At 39.0% G+C, this 15,309-nt stretch overlaps 1 long non-coding RNA gene across 2 annotated transcripts; it reads left to right on the top strand.

The window, feature by feature from the left end:
* The first annotated feature begins 9,719 nt into the window (after positions 1 to 9,719).
* Positions 9,720 to 14,589, top strand: LOC107816993 (uncharacterized). 2 transcript variants are annotated; one of them, XR_012694317.1, is made up of 2 exons: positions 9,720 to 9,993; positions 14,336 to 14,589. It is a non-coding gene; the product is annotated as an uncharacterized LOC107816993 (long non-coding RNA). The 2 variants fall into 2 exon arrangements; XR_012694316.1 differs by having other exon boundaries at positions 14,312 to 14,589.
* Positions 14,590 to 15,309: the final 720 nt, after the last annotated feature.

Raw genomic sequence — 15,309 nt, 5'->3', positions numbered from 1 at the left:
CCAGTTAGTTCCAAAGAAGCAGAAGAGTTCTTCCGAAAAATAAAAACTGCGGACTATGAAGTAATAGACCAACTTCGGAAGTCTCCTTCACAAGTTTCACTCCTGTCTCTACTGGTGAGCTCAACTGTGAATCAGAAAATGTTGATAAAAACCCTCAATGAAGCTTATGTTCCAATTGAAACCACTGTTGAACAACTGGAGAGGATGATAGAAAGATTCTTCGTAGTCAATCAAAATTCCTTTAGCAAGAATGATTTGCCCTTGGAAGGGGCCACCCACAACAAAGCCCTCCATCTGATAGTTAAATGAGGGGTACTATGTGAATAGAGTCATGCTGGATGGAGGATCCAGAGTTGATATCTGCCCTCTCTCAACTTTGCAAAAAAAGGAGTTTGGGGCTGAGAGAATCAGGCCTAACAATGTCTATGTGCGTTCCTTTGATGGCGTCAAGAGAGATACCATAGGTGAGATCGATTTGATTTTGACTATTGGTCCTGTGGATTTCGAGGTGACCTTTCAGGTCCTAGACATGGACACTTCTTATAATTTTCTTTTGGAAAGAGCTTGGATTCATGCGGCAGGGGTTGTACCTTCCACTCTCCACCAGATGGTGAAATTTGAATATGAAGATCAGGAGATTGTAGTCTATGGAGATGACTCTCTTTTCTATCACTTTGCCTACCAGCGAGATCAGGTGGTGGTTGCAGATCAATATGAGGAGGGAAGCCCTTGTCATCAGCCTTTTTTGTCAAAAGCATCCATCTTGGTCGCTACTGAAATGATCAAGCATGGTTATAAGCCTGGGAAGGGACTCGGGGCATCATTGCAAGGCATCACAGAACCTATCACTTTGCCTACCAGCGAGAAGTTTTCCGGTGTGGGTTTTCATGCCACAAAAGCTGATGTGACATGGGCAGATGAACGAAAGAGTAATGGTTGGGTTTTACCTCAGCCGGTTCCACATCTCTACAAAACATTTGTTAGGCCCAGGTACAATGAAGAAGAAGAAGAAGATGAGGCCTTCACGACTGAGGAAATTGAGGACATATGTGGGGCTTTGAGGCAAATGTTGTATGAAACCCACATGGTTCAGTCGGGAGAATCCCGGTAGTCCAGTCTTGCCACCTTTTCTACATCACGAGTTATTTCAGGGGTGTTACTCGGATGTTTCTTTTAGTTTCCTGTCTTTAAATTCCAATGTAAACCTTGTTATCTTCAAACTTCAATGAAATGAAATCAATATTTCATCGTTCATCTCTCTTTATTCTTTCTGATATTTGTTACTTTTTCTTATTTGTTCTTTCAGTTCTAATAATGTGGATTTAAATAACATGACATGCTTGCGGACTTCATGCCCAGATCCAAACACAATGTCTTATTGTGAAATAATGAACCAAGAACCGGAATACGATGAAGAAGAGGCTTTTAGGGAAATAAACTGAGAATTGGAACAATTTGGGAATAAACCTAAACCGAACTTAAATGAAATTGAGTCGATTAATTTGGGTAGTTCTGAAGAAGTCCAAGAAACCATGATAAGCATTCACCCAGATGAAAGAACCAGGGACGCATTGATCCAATTTTTGTTTGAATTCAAAGATGTGTTTGCTTGGTCCTACGATGACATGCCAGGATTAAGTGTCGATTTGGTGGTCCACAAGTTGCCGACTTACCCTGATTATCCCCCTATCCAGCAAAAGCAAAGAAACTTCAAAACTGATATCAGTGACAAAATCAAGGAAGAAGTTATAAAACAGTTAAAGGCGGGGGTGATCTGAGTGGTCCGATACACCACCTGGTTAGCTAATGTGGTTCTCGTGCCAAAGAAAGATGGGAATACTCGAGTGTGTGTTGACTACCGAGATCTAAACAAAGCAAGTCCCAATGACAACTTCCTTATGCCAAACATCTACATCCTTGTTGACAACTGTGCCAAACACGAGATACAATCTTTCGTGGATTGTTATGTAGGATATCATCAGGTGTTGATGGATGAAGAGGATGCGGAAAAGACAGCCTTCACCACACCGTAGGGCACTTATTGCTACAGGGTCATGCCTTTTGGTTTGAAGAATGTCGGGGCAACTTATATGAGGGCCATGACTTCCATCTTTCACGACATGATGCACCAAGAAATCGAGGTGAATGTGGACGATGCGATCATCAAATCGAGAACACAGGACGACCATGTTCGGGACCTGAGAAAGTTCTTTGAGCGGCTACGTAAGTATGATTTGAAGCTAAATCCGGCTAAATGTGTATTTGGGGTTCTGTCGGGCAAACGCTTGGGATTTATAGTCAGTCAGAGGGGCATCGAGCTAGACCCAACAAAGATAAAGTCTATTCGGTATTTGCCCCCTCCGAGAACCAAGAAAGATGTTATGAGCCTGCTAGGAAGGCTGAATTACATCAGCCGGTTCATTGCTCAGTTGACTTCCACGTGTGAGCCAATATTCAAGCTGTTGAAGAAATATGCAGCGATTAAATGGACCGATGAGCGTTAGGGAGCCTTCGATAAAATCAAATAATATTTGTCAATTTTGACAGTCTAGGTCCCGACCGAATCGGCAAGGCCTCTATTTTTGTACTTGACAGTCTTGGAGAATTCTTTCGGCTGTGTCCTCGGGCAACATGATGTGACCGGGAAGAAAGAGCAGTCTATCTACTATTTGAACAAAAAGTTCACAAGTTATGAAGCCAAATACACTGTTGGAAAGGACTTGCTGCGCTCTAACTTGGATCGCTCAGAAGCTTAGGCAATACTTGTTGTCCAACACCACTTATCTCATCACCAAGCTGGACCCTGTGAAGTACATATTCCAAAAGTCGATGCCCACAGGGTGGTTAGCAAAATGGCAAATCCTGCTCACTGAATTTGACATAGTCCATGTCACCCACGCGGCAATGAAAGCCTAGGCTTTAGCAGATCACCTAGCTGAAAACCCTGTCGATGAGGAATATCAACCCTTGAGTACTTACTTCCCGGATGAGGAGGTGAATTCAGTTGAGGTAACATTAGAAGATGCAAATGCTTGGAAAATATTCTTCGATGGAGCTGTGAATGCAAAAAGGTGTCGGGATTGGGGCAATTTTGATATCACCCACTAGTCAACATTATCCAGCCATAGTCAGGCTTCGATTTTTCTGCACAAACAACACCGCCGAGTATGAAGCCTGCATTATGGGTATGAATATGGCAATCGACCAAGATCTTGAAGAACTATTGATCATAGGGGATTCGGACTTGATTATCCGACAAGCTCAGGGTAAATGGGAAACTCGGGATGTCAAGCTTATTCCATATAGGCATCATGTGGAAGATCTTAGCAAGCGGTTAGAGTCAGTCGAGTTTAGGTACATTTCTCTTTTTCACAATGAATTGGTTGATGCACTTGCTACTTTGGCCTCAATGTTGCCGTATCCAGGCAATCTCCACATTGACCCGTTAGAAATCCAAATCTGAGAAAGTCATAGTTACTACAATACGGTTGAGGTAGAATTGGATGTTCAGCCATGGTATCATGATATCAAGAGATTTCTGAAAACTAAAGAATATCCCGATGAAGCCATTGGAGACCAAAGGAGAACCATTAGATTGCTTGCAAGCGGTTTCTTCTTGAGCGGTGAGGTCTTGTACAAAAGGACTCTGGATCTCAGCCTGTTAAGATGTGTTGACACTGAAGAGGTCGGAAGAATCATGTATGAAGTGCACAGAGGAGTGTGTGGACCCCACATTAATGGCTATGTTTTGGCAAAGAAAATCCTCTGAGAGGGCTATTACTGGATAACTATGGAAAAATATTGCTTCAGTTTTGTCTGAAAATGTCATCAGTGTTAGGTGCACTGTGATCTGATTCATGCGCCACCTATAGAAATGCATCCTATGTCAGCAACATGGTCATTTGTTGCTTGAGGCATGGATTTTAATGGGCCAATCGAGCCAAAGGCTTCAAACGGGCATAGATTCATATTGGTGGCCATCGACTACTTCACAAAGTGGGTTGAAGCCATTACTCTCAAAGCTGTCACTAAGAAAGCAGTGGTAGACTTCGTGCACTCCAATATCATCTGCCGTTTTGGTATTCCTGCAACTATCATTACGGATAACGCTGCAAACTTGAATAGTCATTTGATGAGGGAGATATGCTAACAATTCAAGATAACACATCGGAACTCTACCCCTTACCGGCCAAAAGCTAATGGTGTCGTTGAAGCAGCAAATAAGAACATCAAGAAGATTCTGAAATAGATGATCCAAAGTTCCACGCAATGGCATGAAAAGTTGTTTCCATTGTTGGGATACCGCACAACTGTGCGCACATCAGTCGGAGCAACCCCATATCTATTGGTTTACGGCATTGAAGCCGTGATACCCGCAGAGGTTGAAATTCCATCCCTTCGAATAATTGTTGAATCTGAAATTGAGGACAATGAGTGGGTCAAAACTCGTCTGGAACAGTTAATCCTGATCGATGAAAAGTGAATGGCCGCAGTCTGCCACGGGCAGTTGTATCAACAAAGAATGGCCCGTGCCTACAACAAGAAGGTGCGGCCTAGGAACTTTGAAGTGGGGAAACTCGTTTTGAGGCGTATTCTCCCTCACCATCGGGAAGCAAAAGGAAAGTTCGCTACTAACTGGAAGGGCCCATACATTATCAAAAAATTATTGCCAAAAGGGGCGTTATACCTGGGAGACATCGAAGGAAATGACCCTGAAATAGCTGTAAATGCAGATGCAGTCAAAAGGTATTATATCTAGTCTTTCTGCAGCAACAACATTATCCGATTGGGATGACGAAGGATTTCATTCTTGCTACCCCAAACCTTCCAATCCTTTGCTAACCCTTTGAGCCGGTTACCTTTCTTTCATTACACTCTTTGGAACTTGAAAACGTTTGTAAAAAAAACAAAATCAATCAAAACAAAAGAATAAGAAAAAAAATAACAATACAAAATGTTTCCCTGAACTACGTTCGACTTGATTCCGAAAGGATACTAGGAATCCTCTCTCTGGGGTTCAGTCACACCAAAACAATAATCCAATTCCCCCCAAAAGTGAAACTGGGGCAGATGTTATAATGGTTCGGCGATGATCTCGCCTAAATGGTTCCAAAGTTGTAATTCGATCCAATTCTTTTTACCCAAACCTTATTCAAGTCCTTCCGATCAATCGGTAAAAGATGTTCAAAATGGAGAATGCAGTTGTTTGGATCCGATGCAATCAAGATGAGAGAAATAAAATGAGAGAATCTTATTGGAGAAAACCCACGGGCACCGTAAGGCGATGTTGAGTAGAGAAATTGAAATGAGAGAGCCTTGTTAGTGAAAACTCATAAAAGAGCACTATAAGGCGACGATGAGAAGAGAAATGAGAGAGGTCAATTGGAGAACACCCGCAAAGGGTGCCAATGATCAAAAAGAGGGAATTCCTTAAGATCATCGGCACAAACAAGAGTCCTGGCAAGGTTCCTCGGTTTTGAGAAATGGATTATAAAGGGTTTTTGTGAGATTGGATGGCTGCACAGATCGGGTATCCATTCCAAGAAGCATGTCATGTCTATTGAAGTCTACATGCACTCCAGATAAGTCCTTCTTTCCTCCCCGAAAGGGACACTTCTCTTTAAGTTCACTTTCCTGTCCTTTGTTTACTTTTCTTGGAATCCCTTTTAGTTTAATTCTTCTTCACTAATACAAAGAAAATGTGGCAAAATTAGTTTACGTGTTTCTACTTAACAAAAGCCAGATTCAAAGAAAAGCACACAGCATCGGCAGGTGCATCGAGTCAATCTCGACTGGCCATGATGGCCGATGCTCCAGGTTCAAATTTATTAAAAAGGGAAAGAAATCCAAAGTCAAACGCCCATAAAGGTGAAATAAGAGGAAAAGGCTAAAACCCCACGTGTTAACCGTCATGTGAAATTATGGGAGAAGTCAAGATACCTAATTTTAGAAGAGAAATCAGTCTCCAGAAAATCAGCAAGCAGTAAAAGATTTCAGCAAAAGAGTTGGGTCGGTATCAAATGATCAAAGCAATCAAGGCCACAAAACCAACCACCGTTTCAAACTGACAAATTGTTCTTTGATTTGAAAACAGGTGCAATCTAAGATAACCCCGCAAAAAGCAGGTGCAATAAAAGCAAGGTGCACAGAGACCAAAATGGTACTACAGAAGTTAACCCAAAAAGGGACGTCCCTTTCAAACTCTTCACGCACTCTCTAGAATAAAGTATTAAAAGTGAAATGAAAAGAAGAAGAAAAAAAATTCAAAAATCATGGTAGCCTAGGGTATCCAATCTCTAGCTACATTTTTCCAACATAGGATCTCATTCCCTAATCGCTGCCAGCATAACCTGGTAGTCTTTTCTAGTATAGGGTTTCACTCCCTAGTTAATCCCCGGCATAACCCGAGGACCTTTTCTTTTTCCGGCATAACCCGAGGACCTTTTCTTTTTCTGACATAACCCGATGACTTTCTCGGCATAACCCGAGGACCTTTTGTTTTTCCGGCATAACCTGATGACTATTCTGGTATAACCCGAGGACCTTTTCTTTTTCCGGTATAACCTGATGACTTTCCTGGCATAGCCCGAGGACCTTTTCTCTTTTCCAGCATAACCCGATGACATTTCTCGGCATAACCCATGGACCTCCCCGACATAACCCGAGGACCTTTTCTTTTTCTGGCATAACCCGATGACCTCCCCGGCATAAACCCGAGGACCTTTTCTTTTTTCGGCATAACTCGAGGACCTTTTCTCTTTTCCAGCGTAACCCGATGACTTTCCCGGCATAACCCGATGACTTTCCCGGCATAACCCGATGACTTTCCTGGCATAACCCGTGGACATCCCCGGCATAACCCGAGGAACTTTTCTTTTCCAGCATAACCCGATGACTTTCCCGGCATAAACCGTGGTCCTCCCCGGCATAACCCGAGGACCTTTTCTTTTCCGACAGAACCCAATGAATTTCCGGCATAACCCGTGGACCTCCCCAGCATAACCCGAGGACCTTTTCTTTTCTGGCATAACTTGATGACTTTTCCGGCATTAACCCGAGGACCTTTTTTCTTTTCCGGCATAACCCGGTCATCTTTCCAGCATAACCTGAAAATCTTTACAACATAGGGTCTCCACTCCCTAGTTGATTTTCGTATATATATAGGGTTGTACTCCCTAATCTCTTTTTTCCAAGGATACACAATCCTAATTTTATGGTTTTCAATAAAGAAATAGCTTATATTTTGTTACAAATAACGCACGAAATTTTCCTAGTGAAAACTGGGGCAGAAAATTTTGTTCGTTTGTTTGCTTTGGTGCCTAAGCAGATTTTCACCGTGAGGCACAGGGTTTGAGATGACCAAAAAAAGAAGTCTCAACCCAAATAAAAGAAAAGAAGAAACAAGAAAAGAAGTTGAACTCTGAATGTAGAAGCGGAAAAAGATGCGGACTACCCAAGATATGATTGAAATTACAAGTTTTGCATGTCCCGCCTTGATCCGAGAAGATGAATAAGAATCAACCAACGGTTACAGCTAACGAGCATCAAGATTCAAATCATAGTCTACATGAAGAATTATCCAAGACTCAAGATCAAGCTTTAGAAGGTTTATAGATAGGAATCTTTTAACGCGTAGTTGATAGGTTTAGCTAGTTTAGCTTTTTATTTTTCATTTCGGTGTAATAAGGAGCTCAGCAAACAGAAACAGCAACAATAGCAGTGAAACCACAGCTTCTCGGTAGTCCCAGCTGCCAAAACTTCCAGAACTACACTGAACTGATTCCTTTATAGGCAAAGATATGTAGGCAATCTCCAAAGCAAGGTTCAATCAGACTTTTTCAAAAGATGTTTCTCACGGAGTTTCAGATGGGCAAAGTCCCTCGTAATTGCTCATTTTATCTTTGCCCGAAAACCCTTCGTGTCTCCGAGCAAAGAGAGGCAGCTGTGAGTATGTGATTTTTGCCCTATATGAATTACTCCTATAGAATCCCCAGAAAATAGATTTTTCTGTTAATTATTTGCAATTTTAGGAATTTTTCTAGAATTTTCTTAATTATTTGCATTTTTCTATGCATGTTTAATTTTTATTTTTAATCATGAAAAAAATACCAAAAATATCATGCATTTCATTTAGGATTAGTTTTTGCATTTGTAGAATTAATTAGTGATTATTTGTTTTATAAAAATTTAAAAATCACAAAAAAACTCATTGTGACATTTTTGTCTTTTAATTTTCAGTTGATTGATTTTTTCTTTTTTAATTTAGAATTAAGTGTTTTTTATAATTTTTATAATTAGTTTAATTTCACACTTTTGGATAATTTAGGATTTTTAATTTGTAGGATTTTAATTAAAAGAAAAGGAAAAAAATTGAAATAAAAGAAAGAATTGGAAAAAGGGTTTATTTTTGTGAAATTGGGCCAATTTCTATACATTTAATCCAGCCCAAATCCGATCCCAAACCCTGCAAATCCGGTCCGACCCACCTTCACCTAAAACGACGCAGTTTCACCTCAAAACGACGCAGTTTCACTTCAAAACTATGTCGTTTCACTAATTCCCCCCCCCCCCCCCCCGTTAAACCCCCCCACATAACCCTGTCTTCATTTAACTAATTTAGTCCCTATTTAGGTTAAACCTAATTCTATTTCTCTCTCAAATCGCCACCTGCTTCCACCATAGCTCTGCCGCCCGGAAATCACCCCACGGCGGCGGAGCACCTCCAAACGCCTCCAAATCTTAACCCTACAACCTCCGCCATCTCCTCGTCCTTGTCCCACCATTGATCTCCCTAAAATATCACCCAATCCTTCCGAATTATAGATCCAAAAATGAAAAATCCAAACTTTTCTCTTTTTCCCAAACTTTTCAGATTAAACCCTCAATCCATAGCAAAACCCCGTGAATTCCCCAGTTTCTTCAACAAGATAACTTTGTTTGAATATCTAGAAGCCCTATCTCGTGGATTTGGGTCAAATTTCGGAAAATAGCTTTTGAACGTTTTAATTTCTTCGAGCCTCTGCCTCGCTTCTTTTGGCACAGGTTGAGGATTGATGCATGAATCATTAGCCATGAACGAAAGTTCGGCTAATATTCGTGTTGCAATTCTCACCGTTTGGCCAAGTTTCTTGCTCGCCGGAGTTCGAGTTTGAGTCGTCACTGTCCTCGAAGTTTCTAAGGTTTGATTGGATTCAATTGGTATACCCCTTTTTCCTTTTTTCTATGAGTTCAATTATTGGTCATAAGCTCGAATCTCTTCTCCCGTTTCTGGAATTATGTAGGTTAAATAAGAGATTTGGGAATTTTGTTAATTAATTAGTGATTTAGCTTTAATTTGCATTTTTTTCTTTCAATGAGTTCCAATTCAAAAGCATGTTGTCTTAGTCCTCGTGTTTGGATGCCACTTTCTTTGATTTTGTTGGTTTGTCAGTTTGGCTCAGAATTGGGTTTTGTTAGTACACAACGGGCAGGCCCATTAAATAAAAGGTTTGGCAGAATGAAGGTCCAAAACTTTGGAGGCATGTCCGGTGGCCCAAGTCTACTTTTAAAAGAACTGGGGAGGCTAATATATGGATTTTAACTTAAAATTTTTTAGATAACTACCTAGGAAGCTTCTAGAAAGCTGACAAAGATAAAAGAGGGGGAATATTCTGTGGGGCAGGGGGTAAGTGTTTTAAAATAAAAGTTTTAAGGGTGCATTTGAATGAAAAAATCTGATGTTGTTGCCCTAATCCTCTTTATAAAAGGCCCTCTTTCCAATCATCGGGGACAAAGAAAAAAGGGTGAAAAAACACAAATGGCTGAAATCAGCTCTTTTCCAAAAAATTCTGAAGAAATTTTTTGAGTTCTGCCTGTTTTGTGGAGTCATTTGCTGGAGTTATTCTAACGCTGAAACAAAATTTTGGTTTTGTGGATTCACTGATGTTCGATTTGACCTGTGCTGCTGTAGACTTCTTTCTTTCTTTGATCTGGTTGTTCCATTTTCTTTTCTAGGTATTTTTCTGAACTTTATATGCTTGGTTTTGAGTTGTGTTTGAATAGAAGCTGATTTCCTTTGACTTTGAGTATGAATGAAGTTAGATTCTGCTTTTCTAGTAATTTTTCTTTGTATTTTTCAGCTGATTCAAAGCTCCAAATCTGCTTTGTTTTTGTGTTTGAGTAATGGTTAAAGTAATAAAACAATGGGAATGTCTTATTAGTGTTCAATAGTTGGTTTAAAAACATGCCATCATGCAGTGATCTTCTTCTTGTTTCTTTCAGAAATATGTTTGTTTTTGTTCGTTGTTAGCATTGTTCTTTGGTTTCAAGCCATAGTAGGAAATCTTGGTTATAAGCAACCTGGTTTGAACATGTCAATTTTGTTTTAGTTTTGGAGAATGGAAAGTACTTGTTGGTTAATAATTTGGTTAAAGTCTTGCGGATCTGACTGTTGTTGGTTAGATTGGCAAGCCATAAACCAAGGTTAGAATTTTAAAGGTTGTTAAAACAAAAGGGTCTGGGAGCTGATGATTCAGTCGTGCTATTTTCTTATGGAGAATTTAATTTTGTCACTAAATCACTTCTTCAATTATGAGAGATCTCTTTGTCATATTTAGCTCTTTTCTTTTCAAGTTTTAGACTAGCTTTTGTTGTCATTGATTAGATGCTAAGGATGTGGTGTCATGGTTAATAAATAGCCATTGGAACCAGTTGAAGTCCATTTGGTATAAGTTCAAATACAAAAGTTGGCATCTTGAGTTGGTAATTGCATAGATGGCAGTGTTCTTCGCATCATCAGTTAGTTTCAATTTATTAGGGCATGTAAATTTATAATTCCCCTTTGATTCAACCTTCATTAAGTCATGGCAGTGTTGCATAATTTTGGTTCAAATTGGGATATAATTCATGTATTATGGAAGTTTGGGTAATTTGAAGTTTCGGAACTGTTTCCTTTTGAAGCAAAAATTGATAATTTTCCATTGTTTAATTCTTACCATGCAATGTTATTGAATATTGATTTGTTCCGAACCTTCAGCAACCATCTTGCTTCTAGTTTGCGTCTGGGCTCAATTGTGGGCCTAATGGGGAACGATATCCCATTTCATTTGTCTAAAAGAGAAGGGACCGCTAAATAGTATACTGGGCCTGCCTTTGGCCCAGTTTCCGCCTTGAATATTTCATAGCTTGTTTACATTGCTTACATATTATTCAACGACTTGAGTCCAAAGTTCAGATGGAAATCTCCTAAGGTTTAATTAAGTGTAGTCTGTTTAAAATGGTTAGAGGCGTGCCATCTTTCGTCAAAATTACTCATGGCCCTCTTGTTAATAATACAAAATTTAGGAGTAATTAATTCTTTAAATATCCGTAGTTTTCTTTAGGCACGCTTGTTAAACTATTACAACTACGGGTACGGTTCCCGTGCCGTGGTTGTGATAATTAGTTTTTAAATTAATTTAAAATAGGAGTACCTTTAGTTTACCTTTAAAATACATATGACCCTCTTTCTTAAAATAATTTGAGGTGTGTCGTGCCTTAAATCTATAACACATGGCCCTCACAAATTTAAATCAAGAGCTAATTCTTCTTAAAATAATTTGGAGTGTTCCATACACAAATAAAATCCTTTAAATTATGGCCCTCATATAAATACAAAATTAGTTTAGAAATGCCTTGAACCTTCGTAGTTTGCTTTAGGCGCGTTAATTAAATAATTGTCATCGCTATGGGTACGACTCCCGTGACGTAGTCATGACGCTTAATTACTAAAATTCGGGGGGTACATTTATGTGACCCGACCACAATTTAATCTTAAAAATTTAGACATGTTGTAGATCGTGGGTATGGTTCCCATGACATGATTCGCAATATGCAGCAATAATTATTAAAAGCGGTTATAAAAGTTAGATTGCACAGTAGGTTAAAACGTGTAATAAATCGGATAATAGGCCAATTTTAATAGTTTAAGCAACCATGTTAGAACCACGGAGCCCGGGAATGTCTAACAGCTTCTCTCGGGTTAACAGAACTCCTTATCTAGAATTTCTGGTTGGCAGACTTTAAAAATAAAAGTCGAATTTCCTCGATTTGGCATTTTAAAATAAACCGGTGACTTGGGACACCAAATAAACTATTACAAGTGGCGACTCTGATTAAATAAATAATCTCATTTCGAATAATATCACTTTAATTGGAAAACTCCCTTATATCGCCCTCAGGTGGTGAAAAAGGAGGTGTGACAGTATAAATATGACTGAGTAGAAAATATCAATGGAAATCAGTGAGATGACAGCAAGAAATAACCACTATGGGTACAAACAATATCAACATAAAGCCTAAACATGATATTTAGCATGATTGATAGCTCAATTGCTTTATCACATGATGAAAACACAAATATCAACAAAATTGGGCCACTATATAGGGCCATGGGAACAACAGAGTCCCATTACACAGGGTACATGCCCACACGCCCGTCAACTAGCATGTGCGTTACCTCAATACCAATCATATAACATGTAGTTCGGGGTTTCATACCCTCAGCACTAAGCTTAAAAGAGTTACTTATCTTAAACAAGTCAATTCCAACACCGAGCAAGCCAAGTGATGCTCCAAGAATCCCATCACGCGCGTTTCGACCTCCGAATGGCTCGAAACTAATCAAAAATAACTCAAATACATCAAACAATGCCAAGGAACAAATCCCAATCGAAAAAGGTCGAATTTTTTTATCAAAAGCCCAAAATATGCCAAAAAATCAAACCCGGGCCCATACCTCGAAACCCGACAAAACTCAGTAAATCCTTCAACCCATTTAATTACGAGTTCAATCATACTAGTTTCACTCAAATCCGACTTCGAATCAGTATTCAAAACTTAAAAATTCATATTATGAAACTTTAGGCCAAAACCCCCAATTTTTTCTTTAAAATTCATCCACCAAAAGCTAAAATCAAAGATAGATTCATGAAATATAATCAAAAACGAGTAGAGAACACTTATCCCAATTCATATGCTGAAAAGTGCCTCCAAAAATTGCCCAATTCCGAGCTTCCCAACTCAAAATATATTAAATGGATAAAATCCTCGTTTTAACATTGTTCTGCCTCGTTTCTTATGCCAAAAGATCTCCAAACTCGGTTTTGATACCTCCAATGGATTCCTTGTGAAATTCTAGTCACGTTAGGCTCTTGTATCACTCCATTTGACCTTATATTGAAGGAGATATGTTGGTTTCAATAATTGAAAATAGTGCAGATTTTTAAATACGCAACAGTGACAATTTCGTAATTAATCTGAAAATTTTGGCAACCCAATTCTTAGTAAAATGACCATAAAATCCTCATACGATGTCCAAATTTGATGATTCTCTTTGCTATGGCTCCGTAATTGTGATACGGATATAATGCTTCAATAAAACAGAAATTGGAGGTCATTTGTTCAATGTGGTACGATTTATGCTTGAAGAAACGACGTCGAAACATAAAAAAACGAGTGCTACACAACCCAAACCTATCCGAAACTCACCTAACCCCCTCGGGACCCCGTCTAAACATACCAAAAAGTTCCATATCATAATACAGACCTACTCGAGGCCTTAAAATATATATAACAATATCGAAATGATGAAATGCATCTCAAATCAAACTTAATGAACTTTCGAACTTTCGACTTCCAAAAACTCATACCGAAACATATTTAATCAACTTGGAATGAACCCAAATTTTGCATACAAGTATTAATACATCATACGAAGCTACTCGTGCCCCCAAACTACCAAGCGAAGTACAAATGTTCAAAACGACCAGTCGGGTCGTTATAATATCTTCTGTTCATGGGTTTCAGAAAAATACGTATTTGACATAGTTTATTCGAAAGGCATATTGATTTTTATGACATTCCGAGAAATCTTATTAACGTATTTATTATGAATTTTATGCATTTATATATGTACATTGACCCATGATCAGATGGCATTATATACGTGTATATATCTATATTATATTTATATGGGATGCGGGAAAAATGTTACGTCATTATATATGCACCACCACCTGTTCAGCTGGTATACGTTGATGATTTTGCCCACAGTGGCCGAGATGATATGATGGGATGCCCTCAGAGGATTGATGATGTTATGAGCACATGTACCTATGTACGAAATGATATTCATACGCATATGCATGACAGTATGAGTATTTCACGATTTACAAAGTTATTCAGATTTACATGTCGATTCTTTTATGCCATATTTCTCTCATGTCTATTATTTACTGATTTTCATTATTTACATACTAGGTACATTTTTTGTACTGATGTCCCTTTTGCTTAGGGACGCTATATTTCATGCCTGCAGGTCCCGATAGACAGGTCGAGAGTCCTCCAAGTAGTCTATCAGCTCAGCGAAAGATGTTGGTGTGCTCCATTTGCTCTATAGTTGCTTATTTGGTCAGTATAATTAGGACATGTATTGATTGGTCTGGTGGGGCTCAGTCCCGACCTTTATGATGCTTATGTACTCTTAGAGGCTTGTAGACAGATGTCATGTATACGAATACTTGTATGGCTTTGTTGGCCTATGTTTTGAGTTTACAAATGATCATATTGGCCTATTAGGCTCGCATTTCACGTGTATGTGATGATGTAATAAGTAAGATACGTTATGTTTGTACTCGGTTGAGTAAGGTACCGAGTGCTCATCGCGGCCCATCGTTTTGGGTCGTGATATACAACATATAGACTGATAGTCTCATCTTCTTTCTCCTCCTCTTTGTCACTTCCACTATCTTTATATGCTCCCAGAAAAGCTTGTTTCATGGCCTCAATAAATCCCTTACCTAGGATTTTGCTTTTATTTTGGCCTCGCTTCTTCAACTAATCTATTTTATCTTTCTCAGCTCTTTCTTTGTTTCACTCAATTTCCCACATTGGATAGTCATTGACCATATGATCCAGCTTGTTACAATTGTAGCATCTATCATATGAAGACTTGTCATCCTGCTTAGGTTTGCTATTGCTTTCTCTCTATGGTGAATTTTTGGGGTTCATCATGAATTTTTTGAACTTAGCAAACATTTCAATGTCCAGATCTTTATTGTCAGACTCATCTTCTTCAGTAGCTTTAAGAACTAGTGACTTATCCCTCTGTGGTTCTTCCTTGCATAGTTCCAGCTTCCTCATCTCATGAGTTTTTAAATTTCCAATCAACTCATCTAGTGATATTTTGTCCAACTCCTTTGCTTTCTGAATGGTTGTAACCTTCAGAGTGTGAGCAAGTGATTTTTTGCCATGTATGAATTACTCCCATAAATTCAAGAAAATAAATTTTTT

Source organism: Nicotiana tabacum, chromosome 8, assembly GCF_000715075.1.
Source record: "Nicotiana tabacum cultivar K326 chromosome 8, ASM71507v2, whole genome shotgun sequence".
In the NCBI taxonomy this organism is placed as follows: Eukaryota; Viridiplantae; Streptophyta; class Magnoliopsida; order Solanales; family Solanaceae; genus Nicotiana; species Nicotiana tabacum.
This window is presented reverse-complemented; position numbering and strand designations above follow the sequence as displayed.